The following is a 15,241-nucleotide window of genomic DNA, read 5'->3' on the forward strand; positions in this document are numbered from 1 at the left end:
AATTTAAACCAGGAAAGAGCAGGGATGGGTGGGATTTTGGGAATTAAGAATTGTTCCCTGGGAGGGTGGGGATGGAATTCCCAGAACAGCTTTGGCTGCCCCTGGATCCCTGGAAGTGTCCAAGGTCAGATTTGGACAATCTGGGATGGTGGAAGATGTCCCTGAGGTGGAATAAATGGAATTTAAGGTCTTTCCCAACCCATGATTTCATGATTCCCTGATATTTGGATAGCTCTAATTAAATCTTTGTCCCATTAAATGAGGAAAACTCTTATTTTATTTCCATTTTTTTTCCCCAAAAGCCTGTTCTCCAAACGCTTTGCCACTCATTTTCAATCAAAAAATTGGGGAGTTTATTTTTTTGTTTGTTTTATTTGGATTTCTCCACACAAAGCTGAGCACAGGGAGAAGAATTCCAAAACCAGGAGAGTTTGTTCCAGCCAGAATTAAAAACACACAGGGAAGGACGGACTCTGCCACCTCACAGGCCTCGGATTTAAACCTTCAAAGCCATTTTTTCACCTAAAAATCTTTGAAAATTCCTGTGGAATCGGGACCTTAACTCCTCATTTCCACGGTGCTTTGATATCTAAATTTCTGAGGTATTTTTAAATCTCCTGTGAGGAGCTTTACAGGCATCTCGAGGCACACAAATGTGCTGAAAAATCAGATGTTGAACTGGAAGTTTCAGCTTACAAACTCCATTTATTGCACCTCGTGGTGGAGGTGCTTGGTTTTATACACAAAATGTGTTTGGATAATTCGCTCTTTGTGTCTTTACAGCATATTTGAGTTTTTTAGTTTAATGGCAAGCAAAAAATACATTTTTTAAAATATAAATCCAACCAAATTCCAGTTTCAGCTGGAAGACAGATTCTCAAAAATTATTAAACGGCAAATGGAAGCCCTTCTGTGTTTTTTAGAATAATAGAAGCAGAAAAATAGATAAATAAATTGGGTTTCAAATAGAACTTCTGACTCAGAGAATCTGGGTTATAATCACTGACAACACCTAGAGAGTATTTTGTGTTCTCTAGGCAGCAAAAACTCCCAAATGTAGCGTAAATTAATTTATACTCAGCTTTCCAGCAGCTAAGAAGCATCAGGAAGGAGATAAAAATCAATTTTTTAAATGAAAGTTTCTTGTGGTTTTTAGTTCTGCTTAGAACTGTGTTGTTAATTAAATCTCTTCTCTGAATTTGGGATGAATTAAAGGGCAGGGAAGGGAATTCCTGCCCAAGTTTCAGTTCTGTGGGACAAAATCCTGGGGTTGTGCTAAGAAAGCACAAAAATCCCAAAAACATGGAGAAAACAGTAAACAAAAATGATAATTTAGGGCTCATTATCCAGGAAATTAATTCCTGCACTTCCAAGGAGACTTTGGGACCAGAGGAGAGATCCAAGCTGGAAATTCTTTGCCAGCCAGAACTGAGGTTTCATTCCTGCTTTTCCCTTATTTTAGATGAGATTCCTGTGTTTGAGTGATGTGGTAGAAACCCAAACTTTGGCCAAATAATTTGGTAAAAGCCCAAGTTTTTGGGAAAATAATTGAAAGACACTTGGATCTGTCATGGAGAAGTATTTGTGATAACCCAGGAGCAATTTAAAGCGGGAATTTTATTAAGTCCTTAATGGAATTTCATCAGAAAAGGATCTCTGGGTCAGATTTCTGGGGTTCAGCCTTGCTCTTTTTTCCTCTTCCCTGGAATTTTGGGGATGAGTCCTGGGGGATCCAGAGCTCCTCCTCCCACCTTGGTTCCAATCCTTTGGTGCAATTGGGATTATCCTGATGTGGAAAAGGTGAGATCTGCAGTGGAGATATGGAACACCTCAGGGAAAAAGGTCCTGAAGGGATTTTCCAGGCAGCAGCAGGAGCCAGTGGGGTGGGAGATGCTCTGGAATTCCTGGGAGGAGCAGGATGGGTCATCCCAAAAAGTGCAGGGTCTTAGAAGATGGTTCTGGAATTCCTGGGAGCAGGATCAGTCCCCCCAGAAAGTGCAGAATCATGAAAGATGGCCCAGGAATTCCTGGGAGCAGGGTGGATCCTCTTCGAAAATGCAGAATCATAGAAGATGGTTCTGGAATTCCTGGGAACAGGATGGGTCATCCCAGCATTTCTGTCCAGCCCCACTTCTCCCCTTCCTGATCCAATGGGTGCTTGGAGATTTCATAGGAAAATTCTGGAATGCCACAGGCATAAAATTCCTGGGTTTTTTTCAGAACCAGACCTCCAGCCTGTACAGCTCCTGCAAGTCCGCAGGCAGAGAATTCTCAGTTTGGTCAGGATCCTTCTCCCTCTGCCCCATCCATCCCTTGGGAGTGTCGGGCACAGCTCAGCTCCATCCCAGCCAGCCCCAGCTGGGAGCTGGGCTTTGCTCTTTGTTGGGGAAGATGAAACAGGAAAGCCTTATAAATATCATTGCCTGGCAAAAGATTTTGAGAATATGGAAACTATAAGTGAGATTGAAATGAAAGCAAGCTTTGAGATCCCTCAGTTACTGAACAACTGGAAAACAATGGCATGGCCAGCTGAAGGTGATCCCCTTTGGATCAAACAATCCCCTCTGCTTGCAGACAGGCCCAAGGCTCAGAGCAGACCCTGCCAGCTTGGCAGAAGGGGCCCAAAGAGGAGTTTTTAGGGTTTAAAATGTAACCCAGTGTGGTAATGTAATGATTCTTATAGGCTGTATGGAAATGCTGTAGGATTTGTATCTTGTACTAGATTGGTTAGTGGGAATTAGAATATTCAGCTCAGAAGAAGATTTATGGTATTGTAAGGGGAACCTCGCTCTCTTACCCTTTTATGCTCTTACCCCTTTTACTCTCTCCCCCTCTCTTTTTTGGGGCCTGCTCTGAGCTGTGGCTGGCAGCTCCCAGCAGGGCCCTGCACCCAGGCCCTTTGCAATAACCCACAAGTTCCCAGCCCTGGCTGCAGAGATCTCTGCTCTCTGTCCATCCTGACCGTGCTACCCCCGACACTGACACTCTTCCTCCCCTTTTTTCCTCTGCCTCCCTTTTCCCAGGAAAACCTTCCCTGCTGTTCCTTTGTCTGCCTGGCAGCAGCTGCAGCTGGTTCTTCTCTTTCCTGTGAAATATTCCTGATTTCCCGAAGATGCGGCCCTGGTTTTGTGGAAGGGGTTAAATTAAAACCAGGCTTAGCCCTTTTCCTGTGTCTTGCACAGCAAAGGAGAGAAAACCACATTTCCTCACTTTGAAAATGAGCTCCTGGCCATGCTGGGATCCTGTTTGCCGGGGAAATCTGGATGCCCTGCAGGGAAGCTGTTCCCATTAAAGCAAATCCAGCTGCCAGGAGCCCTTGGAGCTGTGCCCGGCCCGGGCAGGACAGCCCTGGGCTGGTTCCGCCACACCTCATAACCCCCTGCTCCTGCAGCATCCTCACCTTCCATCCCACATTCCTGAGCATTCCCTTGGATTCCTGGCCACAGGGAGGAGGGGGTGGTGGAGCCCTGGTCACTGAGAATTCCAGACTTTCTGTGCTGCCAGGACTGACCCCCAGAGAACACTGCACTGACCTGAGGCCGTGGAGAGGCTTCCAGAATGGAATGACAGAACTGGGATTGTGGGTGTGAAGTTTGGATAGAAGTGTGTGAGACCACAGGGTGGGAAACTCAGAGTTTGGGGTTTTAGAATAAAGTAATAGGTATAGAGCAAGATGGAGGCTTTGGGGTGGAAGCTGGGCCTTCCTTCTCCTTCTCCTTCTCCTTCTCCTTCTCCTTCTCCTTCTCCTTCTCCTTCTCCTTCTCCTTCTCCTTCTCCTTCTCCTTCTCCTTCTCCTTCTCCTTCTCCTTCTCCTTCTCCTTCTCCTTCTCCTTCTCCTTCTCCTTCTCCTTTTTTGGGGAATGGGGCTGGATAACTCCTGGGTGTGTCCCAAGCTCCTGGGCCTTATCTGGGACTGGGAGGGAGATAAGGCTGGTGGAAGGGGTAAATGCTGTCCCCAAAATCCTTCATGGCATGGGGACAATTTTTTCCCAGTGGAAATGGGAATTTGGGTTGATTCCAGATCAATCCTGGCTCCTGGTGGGATGATACTGAAGGTCTCCAAACCCTGCTGACCAAAACAAGATCCAGTAATTATTCCATCTTTTTTTTCCCCCCAAAAAACCTTAAATTGATGAAAGGAAAAAGCATCAACAAAAGCTAAATAATGATGAGCAAAGATTTCCCAGTTCAGGTTGGGAGAGACTTTCAACCCATCCCATTCCACCCTTTCCATGGGCAGGGACATTTCCCACTATCTATTAATTGGCTGTTCCAATTAATTCAGGAATTGATGGAGAACCTCCCACCACCCAGACTTTGTGCTGACATTGCTTAACAATCCCATTAAAAAAAAAAAAGAAAATTAAAACCAACATAAAGAAACATTCCTAAAGTTCATTAAGAAAAAAGGGATGGATCATTAAGGCTCCATTCCTGGAGGAGAGGCTCCCACTTTCAGGGATGCAGCAGGAAAAGAGGGAATTCTGTGTTTCTTCTCTCACACCTCCTGGTAAATTAAAATTTGTGAGCCCTGTAGATTTCTGGGCTTCTGGGAGCACAAAGAGACTAAAAAATGGTTATTTCAGCTGAGGAGAAACGCTGCAGGTTGGAAATGAAAACACTTCCTCTGTGGTTTGCACGGAACCTGAAACTGATGTTCCTCCTGACATCCATAAAAACCCAGCCTCTCATTCCTGTATTTAAACAGCCAGATTAAAAATGGAGCAGTTTAATTAAATTTCTCTCCTAAATGGGGAATTTCTGGGTTTTCTTGAGGAGTACAAGGTAGAGTCTGATCTGCACCTTCCTGGGCTGGTTCTGGCTTGTTCCAGGAGGTTCTGGTGTGGGATTTGGGGAATGAGGTTCAACCCATGCCTGTGGCCTCATTCCTTGCCTCAGGAACATCTGGGAAACCTCAATTTGTCCTCACACACTGACAAACCACAAAAAATGCAACAGCTTCCATGTAGATTTTAAAAGGAATTAAGGAATTTAAAATTCTGTTAATTTTTAATTCTATTATTTCTATTAATCCCTCTATTAACATTTGGCCATCCTGTTGTGTCAGGTACTCTCAGCTGAGCATCTTCCAAATGCCCAAAAAATTCCAGTTGATGCCCCAAATTTCCTGATTGGGAAATTCCAAACGATCCAATTTGGAACAGGATCTTTGCTGATGCTCAAGTCTCCCTGTGGTACCAGGGAGAATGTGAATGTGAATTTTGTGTCCCACCTGGACACAAAATGTGATGTGCTCAAAAAGACGGCAGGGAAAATGCCCTGAGCAGCAGATCCTCCTGGTTTTTCCAAAAATGGTTGGAATTTTGGGAAATTGGACACGATTCAGGTTGAAAGAGATGGGGTTTTAATGAGGTGAGCTCTGATGGAGACTCTGAAAAATCCCGAGGACTCAAACATCTGCAACAGCTTTGTTAGTCTAGGGTTGATGGTGTTGGAGCTCAGAGTGGGGATTCCTGGGAGAAATTTCCCTCAGAGTTCCTGAAAAACATCAGGAATTCATCATTCCTGCAGGCTGGGGAGAGGTTTTATTCCCTTTTTAAGGGAATAAAACCAGCTCTGGTTTAAGCTCAGCTGTTCCTCAGAGGAAGAAAGAGACCAAAATCAAGGGGGATCCTGAGAAAGGAACCCCAAACCCAAGGGGGAATCCCAAAAAAGGGGACCCCAAAATCAAAGGGGAATCCAATGAGGGAACCCCAAACCCAAGGGAGATCCTGAGAAAGGAACCCCAGACCCAAAGTGGGGGTCCAAGGAGGGAACCCAAACACAAGAGAGGATCCTAAGAAAGGAACCCCAAACCCAAGGGAGATCCTGAGAAAGGAACCTCAAAGCCAAAGGGGGATTCCAAGGACAGAACCCCAAACCCAAAGGGGGATCCTGAGAAAGGAACCCCAAACCCAAGGGAGATCCTGAGAAAGGAACCTCAAAGCCAAAGGGGGATCCCAAGGACGGAACCCCAAACTCAAAGGGGGATCCCAATACAGGAAGCCCAAATCCTAGGGGGGATCCTAAGGAGGGAACCCCAAACTCAAAGGGGGATCCCAATATGGGAAGCCCAAATCCAAGGGAGGATTCCAAGGACAGAAACCCAAACCCAAAGGGAGATCCCAAGGAGGGAACCCCAAACCCAAAAGGGGATACCAAGGAAGGAACCCCAAACCCAAGGAGGATCCCAAAAAGGGAACCCCAAACCCAAAGGGGGATACCAAGGAAGGAACCCCAAACCCAAGGAGGAAACCCCAACCCAAGAAGGGATTCCCAAGGATCACCCATGGATTTCTCTTTCAGCCAATTTTGAGATCCTTTGGATGCAGAAATCCTGAAAAATTCCAGAGAAATCCTGAGAACTCTGGAGAAATCCCCACACAGATCCCCCAGGCTTGACCCTTCTTCATTTTTGAGGTAAGGACATTAAATTATTTATAATTTATAATTATTTCCATAATTATTTCTATTATTTTTATTCAAGACTGAAGCTGGGGGATGCTGCAGCTCTGTGGCACCTTGGCGAGGCCAGAGCTGGAAATTTAATTAATTTGTTGCATCATGAATTAATTTGTAATAAATCTGCATTAAAAGCCACAAAAAACATTTAATTCTCTTTTTTTTTTGGGGGGAGGGTGTCACTGCAGGGCACCTGTGGGAGACCAAACTGCTCCATTTTCCTGCTTTTCTTCCCTTTTTTCCTGTACTTTGATCCCAATTCCGAGTGATATCTGAGTTGGCCAAGTCTGGCAGCGATGACACCCTGGGTAATAGACAGCAAAAAAAAACCCCAAAAAAAGCCCAGGAATAATTTTCATGTTCCGGACTGGAGTCTGCAGGAGCTGAGAAGTTCAAAATAAATAAATAAACCCCCAAAAAAGCCAAGCTGGGAATTGCACACGGAGCATATTTTCCATGGAATGACTGAGGAAGGAGCCCGGGAGGTCAATTGAGTAGAAATTCGAGTTAAGACAGAGCAGTTCTAAATTAGGAGCTGCTTTGGCAGAAAATCTTCAGCTGGAAGGAGCCTTGGCCAAGAAGGAGTCTCAGGGAGGCTCATTAGCACCTCAGGAAGGAGGGGTTCCAGTTAAAGGGATTTGGGACATGGGAAGGACTGAAATCCTTCCCAAATTCCGGAATTTGAGGGTCAGCTTTCTGCCCCAGACTTTGGGACATCATTAAACTCAGCTTCAATACACAAGGATTGGCACAGGATCCGTCCCTGGAGGGGTTTCAAAGCCCTGGATGTGGCACCTGGGAACATGGGGAATGGTTGGACACAGAGAATAGTTGGATCTGATCTCAGGGGGCTTTTCCAGCCTCCAGAATTCTGGGATTCCATGAAATGAATATTTACGGAGGGTTTATCAGCACACCAGGATGGAGGATTTCAATATAATGCGATTTCTTACATGGGAAGGACTGAAATTATTCTGAAATTCCAGAATTTGATGCCCCAAACTTTGGGGCATCATTAAACTCAGCTTAAATCTATGAATGTCATATTAAACATCGCAAGGATTGGCACAGGTCCCATCCCTGGATGGGTTTCAGCCCCAGATGTGGCACTTGGTGACACAGGGAATGGCTGGATCTGATCTCAGAGGGCTTTTTCAGCCTCAGGGATTCTGGGATTCCATGAGAAGCTCAGAGCTGAACAGAAAACCAAGATGCGTGAAGTTTGGCTTTAAATGTGAATAAAAGGCACTAAAGAGCAGCTTGGTCCCCAAACCAGCCCCAGCCTCTAAAACAATCCCAAACCTCCTGGAACCTGCAGTAATATTCCCTGGCACCACCTCTGACTGCAGTTGGGAATCAGATCCCTGGGGATTTGGGCAACTTTTGCTGGAGGATCCTGAGGCTGTCCTGGGAGGATGGGAGCAGAACAGGATTTAAGGAGCACCAGGATGTTCTCATCCCCTTCCTCCCTGTCCTGGGTTGTAAGATGTGGCTGGGGCTGTGTGTTCTGTGCCCACCTGTCAGAGCTGGGGCAGCTCTCTGCTGCTCTTGGGGCAGTTTTCTTGATCTCTCCCACAGCCAATCCTCCCTCCAGGAGATCTCTGCTCTCCATGGCCACTGAGTGTCCCTGCAGGGCTGATCCAATTCCAGCATCCCATGGGCAGATGCTGCGCCCAGGGCAGGAGCCAAGCATTCCTACCTGGATCCAATCTGAGCCTGGCACAGCACAGCAGCCTTTGCCCCCTGCATTGCCAGAGGAGCAGCTTTCTGCTGCCCTGCATGGCCAGAGGGAGCCCAGGCCCATCTGCAGCAGCCCTGGAGCTGCAGAGGAAAACTCCCCCCTTGTGCAGGATCCCTGCTGCAGCAGAGCCACAGCTGGCACTGCAGGAGGGCTGAGCCCCCATGGGATGGGGCTGTGCCACAGCCTGAGCCACAGCGTGCCAGGGCCTGCTCCCACTCTGGCACCGCTTTGTTTTATATACCTGCAATTTTATTTTATTTTAACTTTCTTCCCTATTAAAGAACTGCTATTCCTGCTCCCATATCTTTACCCGAGAGCCCCTTAATTTCAAATTTATAATTCAGAGGGAGGGGGTTTGCATTTTCCATTTCAAGGGAGGCTCCTGCCTTCCTCAGCAGACACCTGGCTGTTCAAACCAGGACAATCCCACTCTGGGGATGTCCAGCTCTGCCAAGGGATCCCAAGAGGAAACAGGAGGCTCTGGAAAGACCTGAGACCACACCAAAGTGTTCCTCTGGTGATGGAGAGGAGGGGGAGGTTGGCACGAGGGGAATTCAGTGGGAAATTGAGTTCCAAGCCTCCTTCAGCTCCCATATCTGCTGTCCAGCATCATTGGAATTCCCATAATTCCATCATTTTATTGGGATTTGAGCCTTTCCCTGGCTCACAGCGAATTCATCACCTCTGTCCCCCCTGTCCCCTGAGCTGCAGGGCCACCCCTGGCAGGGTTTGCACACAAAGCATTGAATCCACCAGGATTCTCCCCCCCAGAAAAATCCCTTTTCCACCACTTTCACAGCTGCTGCTGCCCCAAAGGAGGACTGGGATCAATCAGAGGGAGACAAAAATCAATTTACAGTGCCTGGGGAGCTGCAATCCTGTCCCTTGACCAGGTGACAAATTCCCAGCTGATCCCAGCTTGTGGCTGTGACAAATGTGAATCTCTGTGCCACAAAAAGCCTGGGAAATGGGAATCTGAGGAACCTGGGGGGCTGAGGAAAGGGAAGGGAATTTGGCACCCAAAAGAACTCCTGGGTTTGGGGTGTGGCATGTGAGGTGAACCTGCTGAACCACTCCCAAATATAGAAATAAATAAATAGAAAATTTTAAAAAAGCCCACATATAAATATATATTTAGATATTTATTTTATACTTATAAATAAATACTTGTTGATATGTTTATACTTATAAATAAATATATATATGCTTATACTTATAAATAAGTTTAGAAATTATAAATAAGTTTAGAAATTATAAATTATATATATAGATAGATAAATATAAAATAAATAAATTAAATTAAATATTAAATTAAATTAAAAATATAAATTATAAATAAATAGGTTTATACTGATAAATAAATATATCTATTTATACTTATTAATAAATATGTTATATGTTTAGAAATATATAAACACACACACATATATGTAAGTACACAAATATATAAATATAGAAATAATATATAAGTATATAATTTATAATATTATGAAAAATATAATTTATAATATATAAATACACACACACACACGTGCACATTCTATATATTCACACAATCCTGGGTGTGCAAAACTGCTGAAAAATGGGAATTTTTGAGCAATTCGAATGGGTAATTTTGAAGGAAATGCATCCCTGGCTGTGCTGGGGGATCCCTGCCAGCCCCTCTGTGGAATCAACACAAAGCCCTGGGGCTCTGGGCAGTTTTTCCCACCACTGCTGATGTTTTGAATTATTTTAAAAAAAGCCCAAATTGTTGCTTTTGGATGACTGGAGAAGGATTTTCCTTCTGCACTCGGAGTTTGCCAAGGATCCTGGGGAGGGAAGTGGCTGGAAGGGAAATGGGCCCGGCCTCGTCCTCTGCAGCTGCTGACAGCAATCAGTGAGGGCTGCCTGGGATGGTTTACAGCAAATTGGGATTTTAATTGCCTGCAAATCCCATTGTTCCTTGCTCCAGACAAACCCAGCTGCTGCTTTTTCTGGGGGTTTTCCTTCTCCTGGCTCAGGAGGAGGAGGAAGGTGGGAGAGCAGGATTGAGGTGTTTGAATGTGTCTAAAATGTCCATTTTCCTAAGGTTTTGGTTGTTTTGCATGTGTTGGAAAAGGGCTTGTCTGCAAACCCAAGCAGGGCCCAGGGAACATTTCATGCTCATTCCATTCCATTCCATTCCATTCCATTCCATTCCATCCCATTCCATTCCATCCCAATCCATTCCATTCCATCCCAATCCATTCCATTCCATTCCATCCCATTCCATTCCATTCCATTCCATTCCATTCCATTCCATTCCATTCCATCCCATTCCACCCCATTCCACCCCATTCCATTCCATCCCATTCCATCCCATTCCATTCCATTCCATTCCATTCCACCCCATTCCATTCCATTCCACCCCATTCCATCCCATCCCATTCCACCCCATTCCATTCCATTCCATTCCATTCCATTCCATTCCATTCCATTCCATTCCATTCCATTCCACCCCATTCCATTCCATTCCATTCCATTCCATTCCATTCCATTCCATTCCATTCCATCCCAATCATTCCATTCCATTCCATTCCATTCCATTCCATTCCATTCCATTCCATTCCATCCCAATCCATTCCATTCCGTTCCATCCCATCCCATCCCATCCCATCCCATCCCATCCCATCCCATCCCATCCCACCCCATCCCATCCCATCCCATTCCATCCCATTCCATTCCATTCCATTCCATTCCATTCCATTCCATTCCATTCCATTCCATTCCATTCCATTCCATCCCCGTGCTGCCAGCCCCAATGTCCAGCCTGGCCTTGGGCACTGCCAGGGCTCCAGGGGCAGCCACAGCTGCTCTGGCAATTCCAGCCCAGCCCCTGCCCACCCTGCCAGGGAACAATTCCCAATTGCCAAGATCCCATCCAGCCCTGCCCTCTGGCACTGGCAGCCATTCCCTGGCTCCTGTCCCTCCATCCTTGTCCCCAGTCCCTCTGCAGCTCTCCTGGAGCCCCTTCAGGCCCTGCAAGGGCTCTCAGCTCTCCCTGGAGCCTTCTCCTCTCCAGGGCAGCACCCCCAGTGTCCCCCTGTTCTCCTAACTTCTTCTGAGCCTTCTCATATTTACATTCTTGTAATGAAGTTTCTCACACTTCTATGTAAATAATTATTGGTTTTACATTCCTCTCTAGGGGAAAAGAAATTTGATGGGCTGTTGGTTTGTCCAGTGTCATTGGAGAGGTGGCACTGTCATCCTCCAATCTACTGTCACTTTGGAAAGTCTATAAATGTTGGAGCCAGGAAATAAACTTCCCTTCTTCTTACCTGGAAGTTCCAGTGTCTGCATCGTTTTATTTTGTGTCCTATTGCAACACCCCCAGCTCTCCCTTTAATAAAATTAATAATATTTAAGTGATTATTAATTTGGAATTCCTTGGAAAGAGCTGAGATTAAAATATTGAAAGTTTTACACTCTTTTTTGAGGTCATTTTCCTGCATATTTTTAGCAGCTTTCCTGCATTATTTTCCTGCATACTTTTGGGTCATTTCCTTGCATCTTTTTTGCATAATTTCCATGTATCTTTTTTGCATAATTTTCCTGATTTTTTTCCCCATTTTCCTGCATCTTTTTGGTTAATTTTTCTGCATCTTTTTTTAGGTGGCTTTCCTGCATCTTTGGGTTGTTTTCTTGCATCTCTTTTGGGTGATTTTCCTGCATCTTTTCGAATAATTTTCCTGCATTTTTGGGTGGTTTTCCTGCATCTTTTTGGATCATTTTCTTGTATTTTTTGAGTCCTTTACCTGCATATTTTTGGGTCATTTTTCTGCAACTTTTTGAGGTTCTTTTCTTGCATATTTTTGTCTTGTTTTCCTGCATGTTTTTAAAGGTCATTTTCCTCCATATTTTTGCAGTAATTTTCCCTAATTTCTGCATAATTCCCCTGCATTTTGAGTGGTTTTCCTGCATATTTTTGGATCTTCTCCTGCATCTTTTTTGGGTGCTTTTCCTGCATTTTGGGCTTGTTCTCATGCATGTTTTTAGGGGTAATTTTCCTGCATTTTTGGGTCATTTTCCTGCATTTTTGTGTAGTTTTCCTGCATCTTTTTGGGGTTATTTTCCTGCATGTTTTTGGGGTAATTTTCCTGCATTTTTGAGTCATTTTCCTGCATATTTTTGGGTAATTTTCCTGAATTTTTGAGTCCTTTCCCTGCATCTTTTTGGGTAATTTTTCTGCAACTTTTTGGGGTTCTTTTCTTGCATGTTTTTGGCTTGTTTTCCTGCATGTTTTTAAGGGTCATTTTCCTGCATATTTTTTCAATAGTTTTCCTTAATTTCTGCATAATTTCCCTGCATTTTTGAGTGGTTTTCCTGCATCTTTTTGGGTCCTTTTCCTGCATATTTTTGGGTGGTTTTCCTGCATTTTGGGCTTGTTCTCATGCATGTTTTTAGGGGCAATTTTCCTGCATATTTTTGGGTAATTTTCCTGAATTTTCCAGTTGTTTTCCTGCATCATTTTGGGGTTATTTTCCTGCATTTTTGTGTAGTTTTCCTGCATATTTTTGTGTTGTTTTCCTACATGTTTTTAGGGGTCATTTCCCTGCTTTTTTTGCCTCATTTTCCTGCATCTTTTTTGAATAATTTCCCTGCATTTTTGAGTAATTTTCCTGCATATTTTTTGGCTCATTTCCCTGCATTTCTGCATCATTTCCCTGCATTTTTGGATGCTGTCCCTTCATTTTTGGGCTCATTTTCCCCATCCCCAGCTGGAGCTGCTGCTGTCCCCGCTGGTGCTGGGACAGCCCGGGCAGGTGACAGGGATCAGCTGCTGCCTCCAGCTATTCCCAGTGCCAGGAATTGCTATTTTTGCTCAGAGCTGCAGTGAGCTGAGCTCCTTCAACGTGCGACAACACACACGGTTTAAAGAGATTCAATTCATTTCAGCGTTAGGAGGAATTTAAATTCAATTATTTAAAAATTTAGCAAAAATTTAAATAAATTTAAATAAATAAATATTTTAAATAAATAAATATCAACATAAATAAATGCTGAAATAAATAAATATTTCAATTAATAAACCTCTACAGTACTGCCCATCAGGCAGGGTTGCCAGGTCTGCAGTTCCTCCTCATTCCCAATGTTTTTCCAGCCTTTCCATGGAGAATCCAGAGCATCAATCCCAGCTTTGGGCACTCGGGGAGCAGAGCTGCTAATTAAAACTTCCCAATTTGGTGTTTGGAGAGCAGCAAAGCACTGGCAGAGCCCTTCAAAGGATGAAACTCAAAGGAGCAGAAGGGGAAAAATGAATATTTTACTGTGGGAATGTGCAGGGGGAACTTCCAGAACCTCTGGAGCAGGGTCAGGCTTTGAAGTGCCTTGGTGAGGGATTTTTGCTCCTCACTGAGCTCGGGTGAGTTTAGTGAGTTTAAAACTTTTTTATTATAGATTTAGGGGATGTCCTGAGTAGGAGGGACCCACAGGATGATCCAGTCCAGGTCCTGGACCCCAATAATCCCACCCTGGGGGCAGTGCCCAAACGCTCCTGGAGCTCTGGCAGCCTTGGGGATCCTTGGACACCCCAGAATTTCCTTGGCTTGGGGCTTAAACCTGGTTGGGGCAATGTTTGGACGGGAATCTTCAATAATATTTTATTCAGCCTTCAATATTATTTTATTATTATATACAATATTTTGTATAAATAAATTATATTACATGCAAAACATATTATATTACATGCAAATTATATTATATTATATTACATTACATTACATTACATTATATTATATATTACTAATGTATTATATATAAATTAATATATTGCTTACATTGTTTTATTATATATTATTATATTTCATTATAATATTATAATTATATTTAGATTATTCATATGTATTTATATAGTATTTATTATTATATATTTTATATATATTTTATATATTTTTATGACCTTTTAATATATTTATTATATAATATTTCTTTTAATGCTATTTTATTAATATGAAAATGTGGCTTCCTGAGATATTAAATGGTTCCTCTGCTGGGAGCTCTGGCTGTGAACCATCCCTCCCCAAAATCCATCCTAACCCTACTGAGAGTTTCACACTGTTCAATATTTTCAATTTCCCAGCAGATGAATTCCAGGGAAATGGTTTGGGCTGGGAAGGCGAGGATGGCACCTGAATGAAGACCACAAACAGCTGGGACCGGGCCCTGGGAAAGATTTGGATCCTGGAATATTTGAAATTTTTGCCCATCCTGATTTAATGGATCCTGGTTTGGATCCTGGCATAATGTGAATTTTGGGCCCATCCTGGTATGATGTGAATTTTTTGACCATGCTGGTATGATGGATCCTGGTTTGGATCCTGTATAATGTGAATTTTGGTACCATCCTGACAGTTCATCTTTTGCCCACTTCTGGCTGTTTTTCCTTGTAGAAACCCTGTTTTTTTCCAACCCTATTTTTCCTATTTCTGGATCCAATTTCCCTCGATAAAATTCCTGAGGAGCCTGTGAAAGCCCTGCCTTCCTTTGCCACGTTTTCTTATCCTTGTGTGAATTTATTGACAAACGGATGCACTCACCCCCTCCCCTTGTCTGATTTATTGAACAGTTAAAAGTTTTTCTCTAAATAACAAAAACAACTCAGGAAAAACCCTGCCCTGAGGCGTTTTTCCCTTTTTGCAGGAGGTCACCAGGGACAGTTGGGTTTTCCTGCTGAAGAACGAATCCTCTGGAGAAGTTTGTGCAATTCAAGGGGAAAATAAAACATTGCCAGAGCTGGGAAAGGAAAGGTGTGATGGCAGTGGGAGATGGGAACACCCTGTTTTATCCTATTTATTTTTATCCACAATATTGATTATTAGGGGTTGTTTTATTGTGAGGCTCATCTGTGGCTCCTCTGCTGATTCTCAGGACCTAATAATGTAAATTAAGTGTGTGGTAATGAATTATTTCAGAAATTGGGTTGGAATCACAGAATCAAAATTACGGATGTAAAAATCCCTAAAAATCATGGATGAAACAAAAAAATTCCAAGATTTTTTCAGGAATGAACACCCACCT

Source organism: Zonotrichia albicollis, chromosome 20 (genome assembly GCF_047830755.1).
Source record: "Zonotrichia albicollis isolate bZonAlb1 chromosome 20, bZonAlb1.hap1, whole genome shotgun sequence".
Lineage (NCBI taxonomy): Eukaryota > Metazoa > Chordata > Aves > Passeriformes > Passerellidae > Zonotrichia > Zonotrichia albicollis.